This window comes from Meles meles, chromosome 6, assembly GCF_922984935.1.
Source record: "Meles meles chromosome 6, mMelMel3.1 paternal haplotype, whole genome shotgun sequence".
In the NCBI taxonomy this organism is placed as follows: Eukaryota; Metazoa; Chordata; class Mammalia; order Carnivora; family Mustelidae; genus Meles; species Meles meles.
The window spans coordinates 60,230,325-60,248,210 of record NC_060071.1 but is presented as its reverse complement, the minus strand read 5'-3'; positions in this window follow the sequence as shown (position 1 = coordinate 60,248,210).

The window sequence follows — 17,886 nt, the reverse complement described above, 5'->3', positions numbered from 1 at the left end:
TCCATAGAAAGGACTAGAAATGATAATATATGGATAAAGATAAGAGCAACTTTTTTCTTCTCTTAAATTTTTAGACCTATGAATTATTTAATTTTACTGCAAAAATAATAATTACTATTGTGAAATTAGAACATGTTTGGCAATAAATATAAACAACAAAAACACTAAGGATAAAGGAAAGATGAGTATTAAATTGACTATAATGTCAGAAGTTTCTTGTATTTCAATTATGTGAAATGACACAATCATAATTTTAGTAGATTGTGATAAATTAAGGTTGTATAGTCTGATCCTTAGACTAGTATCACTAGTAAAAGTAATATACAGAGGCACATAGAAACATCTAAGAAGGAAATGGAATAGAATGAGCACACACAAGCACACACACACAAGACTGAAACCAGAGGAGGAAGGAAGAAGAGGAACAAAAATCTGATGAAACAAATGAACAAATAGAAATATGGTACACTTATAATCAACCGTATTTTAACTATGTTGGTGGAGATGGACTAAATAATCCTAAGAAAATAAATGAATTTTCTGACTAGATAAAAACAGTGAGATTTAACTACATCAAAGAGATGTAGCATAACATAAAGGCATGAGTAAATGTACAGAAATATGTGAAGAGTAAGTACAAGAAAGGTTGTGTCGCTATGTCAATATGGGTCAAGTAGATTTTGAAGGCATGGGATTGCCAGAGATAAGGACAGACATTTCATATGAGAAAGGGAAAAGTTAACCAAGAAGACATAATAATTATAAATATGTATGTATCAAATAAAAAACTTCAAGATATACGAACCAAAAATTGTCAGAACCAAAGGGAGAAATGGACAAACTGATAATAGATTTTAATAACCCTTTGTCAGTAAATGACAGAAAAAGTAGACAAAAAAATTACTAAGATTATAGATTTCACAACACTAACAACCAACTTGACCTAACATTTATTGAATGCTAGATTTAACAAGTACATAACACACATTCTTTTTTTTTTTAAATTTATTTTTTATTTATTTTCAGCGTAACAGTACTCATTGTTTTTGCACCACACCTAGTGCTCCATGCAGTACGTGCCCTCCCTATTACCCTCCACCTGGTTCCTCAACCTCCCACCCCCGCCCCTTCAAAACCCTCAGGTTGTCTTTCAGAGTCCATAGTCTCTTATGGTTCATCTCCCCTTCCAGTTTCCCTCAACTCCCTTCTCCTCTCCATATCCCCATGTCCTCCGTGTTCTTTGTTATGCACCACACATTCTTTTCAAATGAGCAGGAGTGTTTACAGAGATAGACCATGTAATGGGCTAAAAAAAAATAAGTTTTAACACACTTTAAAAGATTGAGTTCTTTTAGATGGTGTCCTCTGGAATTAAATTAGAAATCAATAGCAATAATGTATCTAGAAATGCTCCAATATTTGAACATTGAACAGAATTTTCTAGGTAACCAAGTGGTTATGGAAGAAATTGTAAAGTAAATTAGAAAATATTTTGAACTGAGTAATAATTACAATTAAGCATCTCAAAACATATGTGATGCAATGTTTCTAGTGAAATTTACAGTTTCATATTAGAAAAGACAAAAAAGACTTAAAATAAATTATCAAGTGGGGTGCCTGGGTGGCTCAGTGGGTTAAGCCTCTGCCTTCGGCTCAGGTCATGACCCCAGGGTTCTGGGATCAAGCCCCGCATCGGGCTCTCTGCTCAGCTGGGAGCCTGCTTCCCCCTCTCTCTCTGCCTGCCTCTCTGCCTACTTGTGATCTCTGTCAAATAAATAAATAAAATCTTAAAAAAAAAAAAGAAAAATAAATTATCAAGTGTCCATCTTAGGAAACTAAATAAGGAAGAGAATATTAAATGCAGACTAAGTAGAAGAAAGTAACATAGATAAAAGCAGAAACTGGTAAAATAGAAAACACATGAACAAAGAGCAATGAACAGAGCTAAATGTGATTTTTGGTTAATAGATAAATCTTCTAAGTTAATAGGATCCTAGTAGGACTGTTCAAGAAAAACAAAGATATATATCCACATGTATATCTTTAATCTAAATAATCTTTAATCTAAATAAACCCTCAGTTTGTTTCTCAGTGTCCATAGCTTTTCATGGTTCATCTCCCCGCCAGCTTACTCCTTCATTTTCCCCTTCCTTCTCCTAAATGTCCTCCATGTTATTCCTTATGTTCCACAATAAGAATAACAGTATTTCAATAAAATCAACAGTTTAGGTAAAACGGACAAGTTCCTAAAAATACACAATATATCAAAACTGGCATGGCAGGAAATAAAAAATTGGAATAGAGCTACTTTTAAAATAACCACATAACAAATGTATTAAATAAATTAAATTCATATGAAAATTTTTTTTCCACAAAGAAAACTCCAGGCTTGGATGATTACAATGGTGAAATTTATCAAATATTTATTAAAGAAATAAAAATCAATATTATACCAGCAATGATAATTGCAAAGTTGGTAAGTCAAGGGGCAGGATACAAGGCCAATATACAAATATCAGTTATAGTTTTACATATTGTAACAGTTATAAGTAAAATTTTTAAAATAGAATTTAAAATAGTGAAAATAAGACAAAATGTGAATAAATATAACAAAAGATGATAGGATATCATGCATTTATACCTTTGGAGACTTATACTATATTACTTGAAGATCTACTATTAAGCTACAGTAACTGGAACTTATTGTTCCTCTTTAACTTCATATTATGCAGATGTCAACATACACGAAAGAACTAAATAGTATAATAGTATAATGCTTTTGTGTTTACCTTTGAGTTTTAATAATTATCTTCTTAGGGGCGCCTGGGTGGCTCAGTGGTTTAGGCCTCTGCCTTCGGCTTGGGTCATGATCTCAAGAGTCCTGGGATCGAGCCCCGCATTGGGCTCTCTGCTCAGTGAGGAGCCTGTTTCTCCCTCTCTCTCTGCCTGCCTCTCTGCCTCCTTGTGATCTCTGTCAAATAAATAAGTAAAATATTAAAAAAATAATTATCTTCTTAGAGCAATTATTGTTTTGTCTATACACACTCTTCACTTAACCTCAATTAACTATTTCTTCTTAATTTATTATCTTAACACATCTAAAGACAAATTTACCCTGGTACCATATTTGGCTACCTTGAAGTACAGCTCATCTAGGGAAAGCCTATTCGATTATTTATTTGTTCCCATTATTTGTCAGTTTTTAAAATAATGAGCTGTTACCCTAGAATTCTCCAGAAATGACCAATTTTTGTTCAAATATTGTCAAAGATTCTTGGATTTAAGTATTTTAATGTCTTTCAGTGCAAATATAATATTTCTGGAGGCTCAGTTGTTCTATATGTGGCAAAGAAGGGTTTATTCAAGTGGTTTTCTTAGAACGTTTTTAAAAAAAATTATTTATTTTTATTGTGTTATGTTAGTCACCACACGGTATGTCATTAGTTTTTGATGTAGTGTTCCAAGATTCATTGTGTATAACACCCAGTGTTCTAGGCAATACGTGCCCTCCTTAATACCCACCACCTGGCCAACCCATCCTCCCAACACCCCCCAAAACCTTCAGTTTGTTTCTTGGAGTCCACATCCTCTCACAGTTCATCTCCCTTTCTGGTTACCCCCCCCCCCCTTCATTTTTCCCTTTCTTTTCCTAATGTCCTCCATGCTATTCCTTATGTTCCACAAGTAAGTGAAACCATATGATAATTGACTTTCTCTGCTTGGCTTATTTCGCTCAGCATACTCTCCTCCCATCCCATCCATGTCGATGCAAAAGTTGAGTATTCATCCTTTGTGATAGCTGAGTAATATTCCATTGTGTATATGGTTCACATCTTTATCATCCTCTTTATCCATTCATCTGGATAAAAGGGCATCTCCTTCCACAGTTTGGTTATTGTGCATTTTGCTGTTATGAACGTTGGGGTGCATATGGCCATTCTTTTCACTACATCTGTATCTTTGGGGTAAATACCCAGTAGTGCAATTGCTGGGTCATAGGAAATCTCTGTTTTTAACTTTTTGAGGAACCTCCACACTGCTTTCCAAAGTGGCTGTACCAACTTGCATTCCCACCAACAGTGTAAGAGGGTTCCTCTTTCTCCACTTCCTCTCCAACATTTGTTGTTTCTTGCCTTGTCAATTTTGCCATTCTAACTGGTGTAAGGTGGTATCTCAATGTGGTTTTACCTTGAATTTCCCTGATGGCTAATGATGATGAGCATTTTTTCATGTGTCTGTTAGTTATCTGTATGTCTTCATTGGAGAAGTGTCTGTTCATGTCTTCTGACCTTTTTTTTTTGACTTGATTATTTTTTGGGGTGCTGAGTTTGAGAAGATCTTTATATATCTTGGATATCAGCCCTTTGTCTGTAGTGTCATTTGCAAATATCTTCTCCTATTCCATGGATTGTCTCTTTGTTTTGTTGACTGTTTTCTTTGCTTTGCAGAAGCTTTTTATCTTGATGAAGTCCCAAAGTTCATTTTCGCTTTTGTTTCCTTTGCCATTGGAGACGTGTCTTGAAAGAAGTTGCTGTGGCCAGTGTCAAAGAAGTTACTGCCTATATTCTCTTCTAGGATTTTGGTAGATTCCTTTCTCACATTGAGGTCTTTCTTCATTACAGTTTATCTTTGTGTACGGCACAAGAGAATGGTCAAGTTTCATTGTATATAGCTGTCCAATTTTCCCAGCACCATTTATTGAAGAGACTGTCTTTTTTCCATTGGATATTTTTTCCTGCTTTGATGAAAATTATTTGACCATAGAGTTTGGAAGTCCATATCTGGACTCTCTACTCTGTTCCATAGGTCTGTGTGTCCGTTTTGTGACAGAACCATGCTGTCTTGGTGATCATAGCTTTGTAATACAGCTTGAAATCAGGCAACGTGATGCCTCCAGCTTTTTCTCTTTCAACATTTCTTTAATGATTAGGGGTCTTTTCTGGTTCCATACAAATTTTAGCAATGTTTGTTCTAGCACTTTGAAGAATGCTGATGGTATTTTGATTGGAATGGCATTGAAAATATAGATTTCTCTGGGCAGCATAGACATTTTTTCAATGTTTTTTCTTCCAATCCATGAGCATGGAATGTTTTTCCATCTTTTTGTGTCTTCTTCAATTTCTTTCATGAGTGTTGTGTAGTTCCTAGAGTATAGATCCTTTACCTCTTTGTTTAGGTTTATTCCAAGGTATCTTATGGTTTTTGGTGCTATTGTAAATGGAATTGATTCTCTAATTTCTCTTTCTACAGTTTCATTGTCAGCATATAAGAGAGTATCTGATTTCTGTGCATTGATTTGTATCTTGCCACATTACTGAAATGCTGCATGAATTCTAGTAATTTGGGGGTGGAGTCTTTTGGGTTTTCCACATAAAGTATCATGTCATCTGCAAAGAGAGACTTTGATTTCTTTGCCAATTTGAATACATTTTCTTTCTTTTTGTTGTCTGATTGCTGTTGCTAGGACTTCTAGTACTACGTTGAACAATAGTGGTTAAGAGTGGGCATCCTTGTCATGTTCCTGATCTTAAGGGAAAGGCTCTCAGCTCTTCCCCATTGAGAAAGAGATTTGCTGTGAGTTTTTTATAGATGGATTTTATAAAATCGAGGAATGTTCCCTCTATCCCTATACTCTGCAGAGTTTTAATTAGGAAAGGATGCTGTATTTTGTCAAAAGCTTTTCCTGTATCAACTGAGAAGGCCATATGGTTCTTCTCTTTTCTCTTATTAATTAGTGCTATCATATTGATTGATTGGCAAACGTTGAGCCATCCTTGCATTCCAGGGATAAATCTCCTCCTGGTCATGGTGAATAATTTTTGTAATGTACTATTGGATCCTATTAGCTAGGATCTTGTTGAGAATCTTGGCATCCATATTCATCAGGGATATTGGTCTGAAATTCTCCTTTTTTATGGAATCTTTCCCTGGTTTTGGGATCAAGGTAATGCTGGCCTCATAGAAAGAGTCTGGAAGTTTTCCTTCTGTTTCTGTTTTTGGAGCAGCTTCAGGAGAATAGGTATTATTTTTTCTTCTTCTGACTGTTTGGTAGAATTCTGCAGGGAATCCATCAGTTCTTGGACAATTGTTTTTTGGGAGGTTTTTGATCACTGTTTCATTCTCTTTACTAGTTATTGATCTATTCAGGTTGTCAATTTCTTCCTGTTTCAATCTTGGAAGTTTGTAGCTTTCCAGGAATGCACCTATTTCTTCCAGGTCACTTAACTTACTGGCATTTGGCTGTTGATAATAATTTCTGATGATTGTTTCTATTTACTTGGTGTTAGTCATGAATCCCCCTTTCATTCATAATTTTATTAATTTGGGTCCTTTCTCTTTTCTTTTGGATAAGTGTGGCCAGTGGTTTATTGATCTTATTATTCTTTCAAAGAACCAGCTTCTAGTGTTGTTGATGTGTTCTAATGTATTTCTGGTTTCTAATTCATTGATCTCTGCTCTAATCTTAATTATTTCCCTTCTTTTGCATGAGGTTGGCTTAATTTGTTATTGGTTCTCCAATTCCTTAAGGTGTAAAGAGACTTTGTGTATTAGAGATTTTTCTAGTTTTTGAGTGAGGTTTGGATGGTTATGTATTTCTCCCTTAGCACCTTTGCCATATCCCATAGGTTTTGGACTGATGTGTTTTCATTCTCATTGGTTTCAATGTATTGTTTAAGTTCTTCTTTGATTTCACGGTTGATCCAAACATTCTTGAGCAGGGTGGTCTTTAGCTTCCAAGTCTTTGAATTTCTTCCATTTTTTTTCTTGTGATTGAGTTCTAGTTTCAAAGCATTGTGGTCTGACAATATGCAGGGAATAATCTCAATCTTTTGGTGTCTGTTGAGATCTGATTTGTGACCAAGTATGTGATGTATTCTGGAGAAAGTTCCACGTGCACTCGAGAAGAATAAGTATTCTGTTGTTTTAGGGTGGAATGTTCTGTATGTATCTATGAAGTCCATCTGGTCCAGTGTGTCATTCAAAGCTCTTGTTTCTTTGTCGATTTTCTGCTTAGATGATCTGTCTATTGCTGAGCTGGAGTGTTAAGTTCCCCTACAATTAACGTATTCTTAACAATATGTCTCTATTTTGATTAACAGTTGGCTTATGTAGTTGGCTGCTCCCAAGTTGGGAGCATAGATATTTACAATTGTTAGATCTTCTTGTTGGATAGACACTTTAAGAATGATATAGTGTTCTTCTGTATCTCTGACCACAGTCTTTAGCTTAAAATATAATTTGTCTGATATGAGAATTGTTACCCAGCTTTCTTTTGCAGTCCACTGGCATGAAAGATGGTTCTCCAACACTTCACTTTCAGTCTGGGTGTATCTTTAGGGTCAAAATGAGTCTCTTGTAGATAGTATATGGATGGGTCCTGTCTGTCTGTCTTTCTTTCTTTCTTTCTTTCTTTTTTTAAGATTTTATTTATTTATTTGACAGAGAGATAGAGAGCACAAGTAGACAGAGCAGCAGGCAGAGGGAGAGGGAGAAGCAGGCTCTCTGTTGAGCAGGGGCCTGATATGGGATTCATACAGGACCCTTAAAATCATGACCTGAGCAGAAGGCAGCCAGTTAAATGCTGAGCCACCAGGGCACCCCTCCACCCACCTTTTTAAGAGATTTTATTCAGGAGTCCTGTCTTTTTACCCGATCTGCAACCCTGTGCTGTTTTATGGGAGCATTTAGGCCATTCACATTGAGAGTGATTATTGAAAGATATGATTTTATTGTCATCATGTTGCCTGTGAGGTCCTTGTTTCTATAGATTATCTCTATATATTTCTGTTCTATATCACTCTTGGGGTCTGTCTCCTTTTATAGAACCTCCCCCCTCCCCCACCTTAATATTTCTTGCAGGGCCACTTTAGTGGTCACCTATTCTTGCAGTCTCTGTTGGTCCTGGAAGCTCTTTATCTTGCCATCCCTTCTAAATGACAGCCTTGCTGGATACAGTATTCTTGGCTGCATGTTCTTCTCCTTTACTATCCTGAATATGTCTTGCCAGCCCTTTCTGGATCACCAGGTTTCTGTGGACAGGTCTGACATTATTCTGATGTTCTTCCCTCTGTACATAAGGAATCTCCTTTCCCTAGCTGCCTTTAAGATGTTTTCTCTGGTTTTAAGACTCACAAAATTTCACTATTACCTGCCTGGGGGTCGGTCTGCCCTCCTTGATCTTAGGGGTGTCCTCTCTACCTCTAGAACATGAATACTTGTTTCATTCCCCAGATTAGGGAAGTTCCCAACTAGGACTTACTCAGCTATATCTTCTAGTCCTCTCTCTCTCTGCACCTCCTCAGGGATCTCAATAATTCTGACATTGGAATGTTTTATGGTGTCATTTATTTCTCCAATTCTGTTTTCATGGATTCTAAACTATTTGTTCTAGGCCTTCTCCTGGTCCTTCTTTTCTATCAGGTGGTCTTCTAGGTCACTAATTCATTCTTCTGCCTCATTGTTAGAATATCTAGATTAGATTGGATCTCACTGATAACATTTTTAAGTTCTGCCAGATCAGCTCTCATTTCTGCCCTTAGAGAATCTATGTTGCCATTAATGGTTTTCTTCAACCTAGCTGTTGCCCACCTGTTACCTTGAAGTCTACTTCCAACATCTTGTTTGTGTCCATATCCATTAGTTCTGTGGCAGAGGTCACAGTCTCTGAATTTTTCCTCTGTTGGGGGTTCCTCCTCCAAGTCATTCTGGTGAGAGGTGGTTGAGGCAATATACAGAGTCCAAACTACTGTCCACAACCCCAGCAAGATGCACCTGTTTTATTGGGGCCTTCAGCTTGTTGACTTCTTGTTCTTTCAGCCTGTCTTCTGGGGGAGGAACCAGCGGCACTGTTACTCAGGCAAACCTGTTTGGGCAGAGTTGCCTGCCCCCTGTGGGGTGGATGGGTTCAATGAAAACTGTTTCTGAGGGCTTTTGTTCTCTGGTGGCTTTCTCTGGCAGGTTTCTGCATCCTTTCCAAGAGTCAGAGCAGAAGTGACTGTGTCCAAACTACTGTCTCAGAATAGAGAGATTATAGTCTGTTCTCCAGAAAACCCTCCAGGTCACATTGACTCCGTTTTTGTCTGTGGTACTAAAAACCACAGTGACCTGGGTTGTGTGCCCCACAGCAGTACTCCCAGCCCTCACTTCCGGGTCCAGGCATATCTCTGCCCCTTATGTTTCTAAAACTGCCATCTGCCCCCAGTTCACACACACACACCCCTGCAGCTCCAGGTTTCAGTTTGGAGGGCCGTCCTAAAATCCCTCCCCTGTGGCTACCAGTCTCTGAGTCTGCCCCGGACCCCAGTGCGTGATACTTTTGTACTCCTGTGATATTTCACCTTCCCAGTTCCAGTGCTTATGGCGGCTCCTACCCCCTTCTGTTTATCTTCTGATATCTTCCTGCAGAATCCCAGCTGCTTGCTTCATACCTCAAAACCAGCCACTGGAAATAGTCTGTTGGTATAGATCCTGATATATCTTCTTACATGTCAGGCTGATTTCGTGGGTGTTCAGAGTGTTCTGGCAGATATGCAGGTCAATTCAGGGGACTGGTTGAAATAGGGTCTCCTACTCCTCTGCCTGGGTTCTTGAGAACCTTTAAGAGCTTTCTAGCTTGTGCCAAGATAATCCTTTATATCTCCTGTTCTAGATATGGAATTAGTACTTTCTTGAAGAATCTCTTTTTCCTTTTTGTAGGAAATGATATTGGGAGACCACACTCTGTACTAGGAGAGCTTATTGTTTGTGGGTGGGCTGTAGGCCTTTGCAGTGGGAAAAAACACTGTGTGTGTGTGTGTGTGCGTGTGTGTGTGTGTGTGTGTAGTCATCATTGCTTTATACCAGTTTAAGTATATTGCTACTTTATACCAACCCCAACTCAAGAAATCAGAGGTTTTGTTTTTTTTTTTCCTTCCTAACTTCACTGACCCCATGTTGTCTTTAACATTTGTTGTTTACTTGTCTTTTTCAAACTAGACTGTAGGGCCAGAGTTTATGGCTTTTTCTCCCTTGTGTGTAGTATGATTTTATGATTTGCTATAAAGATTTTGTTGACTGAGGGAACAGGCAAATGATTATTAAGTAAGATTTCCCAAAGAGGATTACACTTTATGGAGGATGGCAGTAGAAATGTGGTTACATGGGTGTATATGTGTGTGTTAATTTTACTGGGTAGGTGGTAGTCGAATCTGTTCTCAGGGTTACATAGACTCATATCAAGGTAAATAGGAATGTTTTAGATTGGGATAAGAATTTTCTATTGATTGAAAACTTTGAAACTTGACATCAATAATAAAACAAAGAGGGGCACCTGGGTGGCTCAGTCAGTTAAGCATCTGCCTATGGCTCAGGCTCAGATTATGATCTAAGGTTCAGGGTTTGAGCCCCATGTCAGGCTGTCTGCTCAGCAGGGAGTCTGCTTCTCCTTCTCCCTCACCCTCTCTCTCTGTGCTTGCAATCTCTCTCTCTCAAATAAATAAATAAAATCTCAAAAAAAAAAAAAACCCACCAAAGACATTGCCATTTTTATATACTTTTTAGGAAGCATGTCTTAGGTGAAATGAATTTATCTGGATCACTCAGTGAATCAAATCCCAATCACTTCATGCATTTTATGTTCCCATTATTGTCCCATGCCGAGAAGTGGATGTCATTACCACAGATATTCTCACCTGGTTATGCTGGGTTGATTAACTGAGAATTCATTATATCTTTGGTTCCTTCTTTCATTTGGAATTATCTGCATGACCCAAAGTACCCAAAGTACCAAAGGGTGTTAGCCTTGGTAGTAGCCTTTTCCAGCAGTTTTCTACGGGAAAAAAAAAAAAAAAAAAAAAAAAAAAATCCTTGATCGTCTTTAAACTAGGATGCAAACATTGTTTTAAGACAAATCTCATAGCTCTTCTTCCTACCACATCCCCCGCACCCTGAAACTTATAGAAAAAAATTCTTTAGCTGCCACTGATGGGTAATAATACATAATTAAATGGGAAAACAAGATGTTAATGATAATGCAAGAGGAAAGCAGCATTTCTATGTCCCATGGTCTAGGCTAAGTACTTTCATGTGAAATGATAAGAATAATACCAATGCTTGAGCAGACTTACTGCAATATAACATTATTTTAAGCCCTTTCCATATATTAGCATGTCACCCAATAGCTATTATGAACACCATTAAACAGACAAAGAAACTAAGAAACATAGAAGTAAATGAGTTGCCTGGCTCAGGTTCTATACTCTTCACTCCAGTCTTGGACTCCCTCTCAGAATGCTATCTAATCTCACTGGCTACTCAAGATAATTTTTTTGATGCAGGGATTATTTTTCTCATTTTATAGATAGTTAAGTGGAGGCTCAGAGAGACTAAACAACTTGGTTAAGTTCATTGTACTTGGAAACTAGAGCCAAGATTGTCTGAGTCAAAAGTCTGTGCTCTCTTTTATTTATTTTTTTCAAAGATTTTATTTATTTATTTGAGAGAAAGAGAGAGAGAGAGAGCACAAGGAGGGGGCAGGATAGTGAAGGACAGAGGGAGAGGGAGAAGCAGACTCCCTGCTCAGCAGAGAGCCCGAGGCGGGGCTCAATTCCAGGACCCGGGGATCGTGACCTGAGACAAAGGCAGACACTTACGTGACAGAGCCACCAGGTGCCCTGTGCTTTCTTTTAAACAGAAGTAAACAGAATGGTTATTTATATAAGCTAGCTTATCAAGAGTATATCATTCAACTCCATAGTTTGTATTTTATATGTAACAGAATATTAAAATGTTGCAAGTTAGAGAACTATAAAACATAGTTGTGTATTAGATTATATTTAGGAACTTGATGTATTAAAGAGATAAGTAGAAGAAAGAATTTGGATTTGGGGGGTTTGTCTTCATTCAGGTCAGTCTAACTGCTGTGAAGTCATATCACTGTGCTTGCCTCTTTTTCCCCTGAAGTAAACAGATCAATAAAATGATGCCATTTTTGTGCTGTATCTAGATTTTTGCTGCCAAATTAGTTTAAACACTTGACATGTAAGAAAATGAAAGTTGCAAAATAGTTTAGTTCTACAAAAAGAGAAAACTAAATGCCTCCTGGCATAATGACTACCCAGAGAAAAATACCCTACAATTACCCCAATGCAAATACTCGCCTTCGGAAAGAAACTAAAATGGGAAAACTTTTGAACCAGTTGGAGTTGCATAATCACAGTAGATACAATAGAGGTCACATTTGAAAGGTCATTACATGCGTTCAACACTTTGTGGCCTTGGTTCTACCAAATGCATCTCCCATCAGAAGGTCCAGTCTCCTGCTGGACATTCATGACCTGCTGATTATTATATAGATCAATAATTGATATCTATTCAAATGATTTATATTATTATACAGATTACAATGTAGGCAATATTTATATTTAAAATCTTCAATCTTTGTTTCTGGGCCTTATACTTATTTTTTTTTCAGACTTGACCTTCCTTTCTAGCTATTTTGTGTAAACAGAGGTGTCCTTGAAGACCTAGAATATTAGTAGTGTTATTGAATTGCATTTTAAGAAGATGCTCACTATTTCATTAATATCTATAGTAAATACAATTTGCAAAATATGAAATGATTTTAGAATTCAAACTACAGTCATCTGATCTTTGAGAAAAAAAGGAGAAATTAAACCAGGAAAGAAGGGATGGAGAAGTGGAGAGTGAGTGTGAGGAGGATCCTACAGGCCTGGAGGCCAGCCCACTGACCCTCCCTAACCCCCATTGCTGCTGCTGCTGGTCAGGGGAAGTAAAACCTGACACTAGCTGTTTGTCATGCTTTAAGACCAGAATGTAAAATGAAAACCATTACTACCTCTCAGGATGCAAGGAATGTACAAGAAAGGATTAAATCAATTGAAGATGTTATCTCAATGGGAGAAGGAATTCTAATTAAATTTAAGTCTTAAGAAAGAAAAAAAAAACCCAACAACTGTCTGTTTGAAAAGACTGATAGAGACATATATCTTATGAGTCAACTTGATCTTTTCTTTTTTTTAATTTTTTTTAAAGATTTTATTTATTTATTTGACAGAGATCACAAGGAGGCAGAGAGGCAGGCAGAGAGAGAGGGGGAGGCAGGCTCCCTGCTGAGCAGAGAGCCTGATGCGGGGCTCGATCCCAGGACCCTGGGATCATGACCTGAGCCAAAGGCAGAGGCTTTAACCCACTGAGCCATCCAGGCGCCCCTCAACTTGGTCTTTTCAAGGCCCTACCAGGGCTCCCTTCTATTTACATTTATGATTAGATGGATAAACAGCTCTTGAGAGCTTGCTGTCTACCAAATCCAACTATCTGAGTCTGAAAAATCACATTCAGAGACTGCAGATAATTCTTATATCAAGTAAGTTCATCCAAGAACCAAGAGTTACAGGATTGGACAAGAGTCCAATCTACATTCATCACAACTTTACCAGACTGTGTTCAGCATGTGCTGGGATCTGGGGGATACATAGAACTCTATGGCAAAATCACTCTCCTCTGGGAACTGACAGCAAGGTGTGCTGGCGAGAGACACACACACAGCAGAAGAGAAACAGAGTATTTTGAATTGGAGGGCAGCGTGGTATAGTGGAGTCGTTCTGGAGGCAGACAGGCTTTGGTTGCCTCTGAATGACTTTGGACGACTTAGTTCATCAGAACTTGAGTTTTCACGACTATAAAGGAGAAGTAAGACTATCAACTTGGGGTTTGAAATGATGGGCATCAATTTTGCAGGGGAGACTCTTGTGCCCCTTAAGCATTCCATACTCAAGAGCCATGATGATCAGGCTCATGATGATATCATACTGTCCCCAAGTCAGAGGCAGAAAATAACTGATTAATAGGAATACCAGTGTAGGCTGGAGTGTTTGCAGAAAGCATGTTAGAGTTCAGAGATCAGAACCAAGTGGGCCCTGAAGTATGAGCAAAGGGGAGGGAGGCAAAAATGTGGCACAGTTATGGGTCACTCAGGAAACCAGCCCCCATGGTGAGATTTGCAGGCAGTTTCCACTTTGGCCTTGGGGACAAGTGATGATATTTGAATTAACACATTTGTCCACATTCTCTGAATGAGTCAGCCATGAGCCTCAGTGTTTATGATTACTGTGGAATTGGTGCCAGCTTTGCCTCATCAAGGATGCCAGATGTAATGTAATTTTAATGACTTCCATTGTGTTGGAGGCTTCCTTGCTAAGATCCAGCATCTCATTGCACATTTAAACTGACCTGAGGATACTAATGAAGATTAATTGTTCATTGATTAAGGAAAGACGAATCACCCTATTACTGATGTGAACTTTCCATCTTAAAGTAAAAGTGTGTTGAGCTTCAGAAAGACTGGCTCAGATAGAGTGGGAGCCTCCATTTGATTGTCCTTCATTTTATTTATCATTTACCTGATAATAATGGTAACCAAGCATTTGTTACTTTCAAAAAAAAATCAAGTAGAAATTTTGTTTTCTTAAAACAAAAGTTTAGTTTTCTTAAAAAATGTTTATGCATGCTCAGTGAGGATCAGAGAAAGATTTTATTAATACCTTTAATTTTTTTAAACCAAAAACTGAGTGAACTTGTTCTTATGAATCAAACTCAGTAAGTTTTTTCATCTATTTAGACTTTCATGGAGCTGCACATTAACAGGAACCTGAAACGGTGCCTTACCCAAATAAAGGGGTTCGGTTTTCTCACCTAATAGGAGACTGGGGAATTCAGGGAACCACTGTTTTCTCTTTCCCATTTAATTGATCTGAGTGTATGGTATTTAGATTCATGGTTGTAGGATAGCTGCTATACCATTGGGCACGCTGCCTGCATTCTAGCTAGAAAGAATGGAAGGAAAAAGGAAAAAAATACCTGTGCCATCTGAATTAGTCCATCTTTAGAAGGAAGGCAATGGCTTTTTCTAGGAGTCCAATACAACCAATATCTATATCAAATATCATTTTAATTTATGTCTCTTTGGTTGGACCTACGCCTCATAGCCATCCAACCTTGTTTTTTTGTTTTTTTGTTTTTGTTTTTTCCTGCTGGGCATATTGGTTTCCCAAACAAAATCAGAAATTATTTTGCAAGGAAGAAGGGAAAAATGGTCTATCATGATTAGCATAGTCAATGGAATGGGTTGAGGGAATGGTTGTACAAAAGTGGGCATGGTGAATTACAGATAAAGAATTAGCAAGGATGATAGGAACCACATAATTGCCAACCATAGAATGCTTGACTGGGGTTGCTCAACGACTGAATTTCCAAGTTCAACTCTGTTTCTCTAGTATGGTTTGATGGCATACATAATGTAGACATGGAATCTCCATGGAAATAAGACACTGTGTAAAAAGTCTAACTTCTGGAGGTAGAAAAACCTAGGTCCAAATTGCAATTTTGCCGTTTATTAGCCATGTGATCCAGGGCAAGGTGTTTAGCTTTACTGGGCCTCAGTTTTCTTATCTGTCAAATGGCAGTATATCTTTCTTGATAGATTAAATGAATCAATACGTGTAGAATATTTAGAATAGCACCTGCCACTTAGTAAACACTTAGCAAGTATTAACTATTATTTAATTCAACATATTTTTTTAACTTCAAAAAAAAGATGTGATTTCTGATATCTGAGAGTTCATCTATTTGGGAACAAAGATACTACGAAAGTTCTTGAGAACAATTTTAAGACATATTTTAAGTAACTGCATGGTTGGATAGTAAGTATAAGGCCACTCTTATTCTCTTTGCATTATTCTTTATCCTACCAGATGAACATAAGACTCCTTGAGTTTGGGCATGGACTATTCTACCTCTTTGTATACACAGGCCTTAGCTTAGGTATCCTGTATGCAACAGACACTCTGTACATATTTAGTGATAATTATTATAGGAAATTGAGCTAATTGAAAGATCATTGTGGATTGCGATAAACAAAGACTTCCTGAATTATGAGAGCTATTATCTGGAAGGAATTCCAAGAATCTATTCAGTAGGACAGGAAAGAAAAGGTATTTCTGGCAAAAATGAGCAGAGCAGGGTGTGGTGGTATGCCACATGGAAAGGATAATGGTCGAATATGTACAGTGTATAGAGCACATGGTAGACAACTGGTTTGTTTGAACTTGACAAGGCAGGGTAGTGAACTGGTTTTACCAGCAAAGTGAATACTTTGGGCTATCAGATTTGATGTGAGAGACAGAAAAAACAATTTAGATTCTTTCACAGGAAAACATGAAGAATATTGTATTTTAAGAAGATTAGTTAAACAGTGGAATGCATAATTAATAAAATTTGCAGAAGAAAAACTAGAGGTAAGAAGACCTACTAGAAGATGATTAAAGTCCAGGGGGAGGTCTTGGGAGGGCAGCTTTTCTTCAAAGGCCTGAGATTAGATGTACAGTTTCAATTTCTTTTTGAGGGCATAATGGCAGCTTCAAAAGACATCCTAGTCTCCTCCTAAATTCCCTAAGGAATTCTAAGTATTTTTCTGAACACTCAAAATCACTTAAGAAAGAATTACTCATTCTAAATACAGAAAAATAAATTGCAAAGTAGGAAAAAATCATTTGCTAGTGAATATAAACTTTTTAAACCTCACTTCATTTTTAAAAGTTATTTGTTTGCTGGACTTTTGTAGTTGTACTATATTTTTTGAATTTTACTTTCAGAGCTGCAACTTTTGTTACCTGAAAATTTTTGAAAGGATTTTGTATTCCTCTTTACTTAATGCATTTCATCTTTCTTACTAATCTCTTGTCCCTTGAAGTAGAAAAATTGTTGTATTTTTTTTCACCTTCTTCATTGTTGATAGCGATGACTTTAGTTAATACTTTAGCAATTCAGTGGAAACTCTCAGCACAAAATCTTCTAAAATTCTCTTATAAGGTCTGGAAAATTCAATAAATATTTACTGATTGGCTTATATTTGCTAAGCATTCTGCTTTTCACTGGTTATATAGTGATAAATGGACTAGATATAATCCTGATCCTCATGGAATTCCTTATCTATTATTAAACTGACAATAAAAATACAGAGATGAGTAGTACATTCTGATGTGTTATGAAGGAGTCAAACAAAATTCTGAGATATAGAAGTGGGGGAATGTGGTTAAGTGTGAAACCATTTGGACCTACTACAATAGGGTGGTCACCTCTAAGGAAGTGTTAGTAAGTTGAGGCTGAATAGATTTTTTAAAAAATTATGGCCTTGTACAAATTCAGCATACTTAAGTATAGTAGTTGAAGAAGAACTATGTTGAGCGCTTAGTTGTAGGACAATTTATAAAGACATGGACATAGTTAAGGATAGTCAAGAAGGGAAGTTGAAATGCCTAGCTTAAAAACAGCAGTGAATTGTTACCATTGCTTATCCTGAAGGCGCCAGAACAGGAGGACTGCCCATCATCCAGGATGAATATAGCTGTAGCTATAAGAGATGATGGAAAAAAGGAACCATGGCTTTGAGAAGAGGAAAACATCACTGTCAAAGGCAGCCCAGTAGGGGTAGCCCAGAAAGTAAAATCCACACTCTCAATCTCTTCTACAGTATGTGGGAATGCAATTTAAATAATAAACAAAACAGTTTTTACAAGGACAAAGTTGAAAGATTTGTCTTATTTTACTTTAAGACTGTCAATAAAGCTATTTTAGTAAAGAGAGTGTGGTGTTAGTGAAACGGTATACATGTAGATCAATGGTACAAAATAGAAAGCTGGGGAAAAACTCTCATATATATATATAATCAATTGATTTTTAACAAAAGGGTAAAGACAATATGTGGGGAAGTGCTAAATTTTCAACATATGATCCGAATGACTTCTCTCTCTTTCTCTGTCTCTCTCTGCTGGTTTCTCTCTATCCTTTATTTACCAAGGGAACTGGATAGACAGAAAAATGGGGATAGAC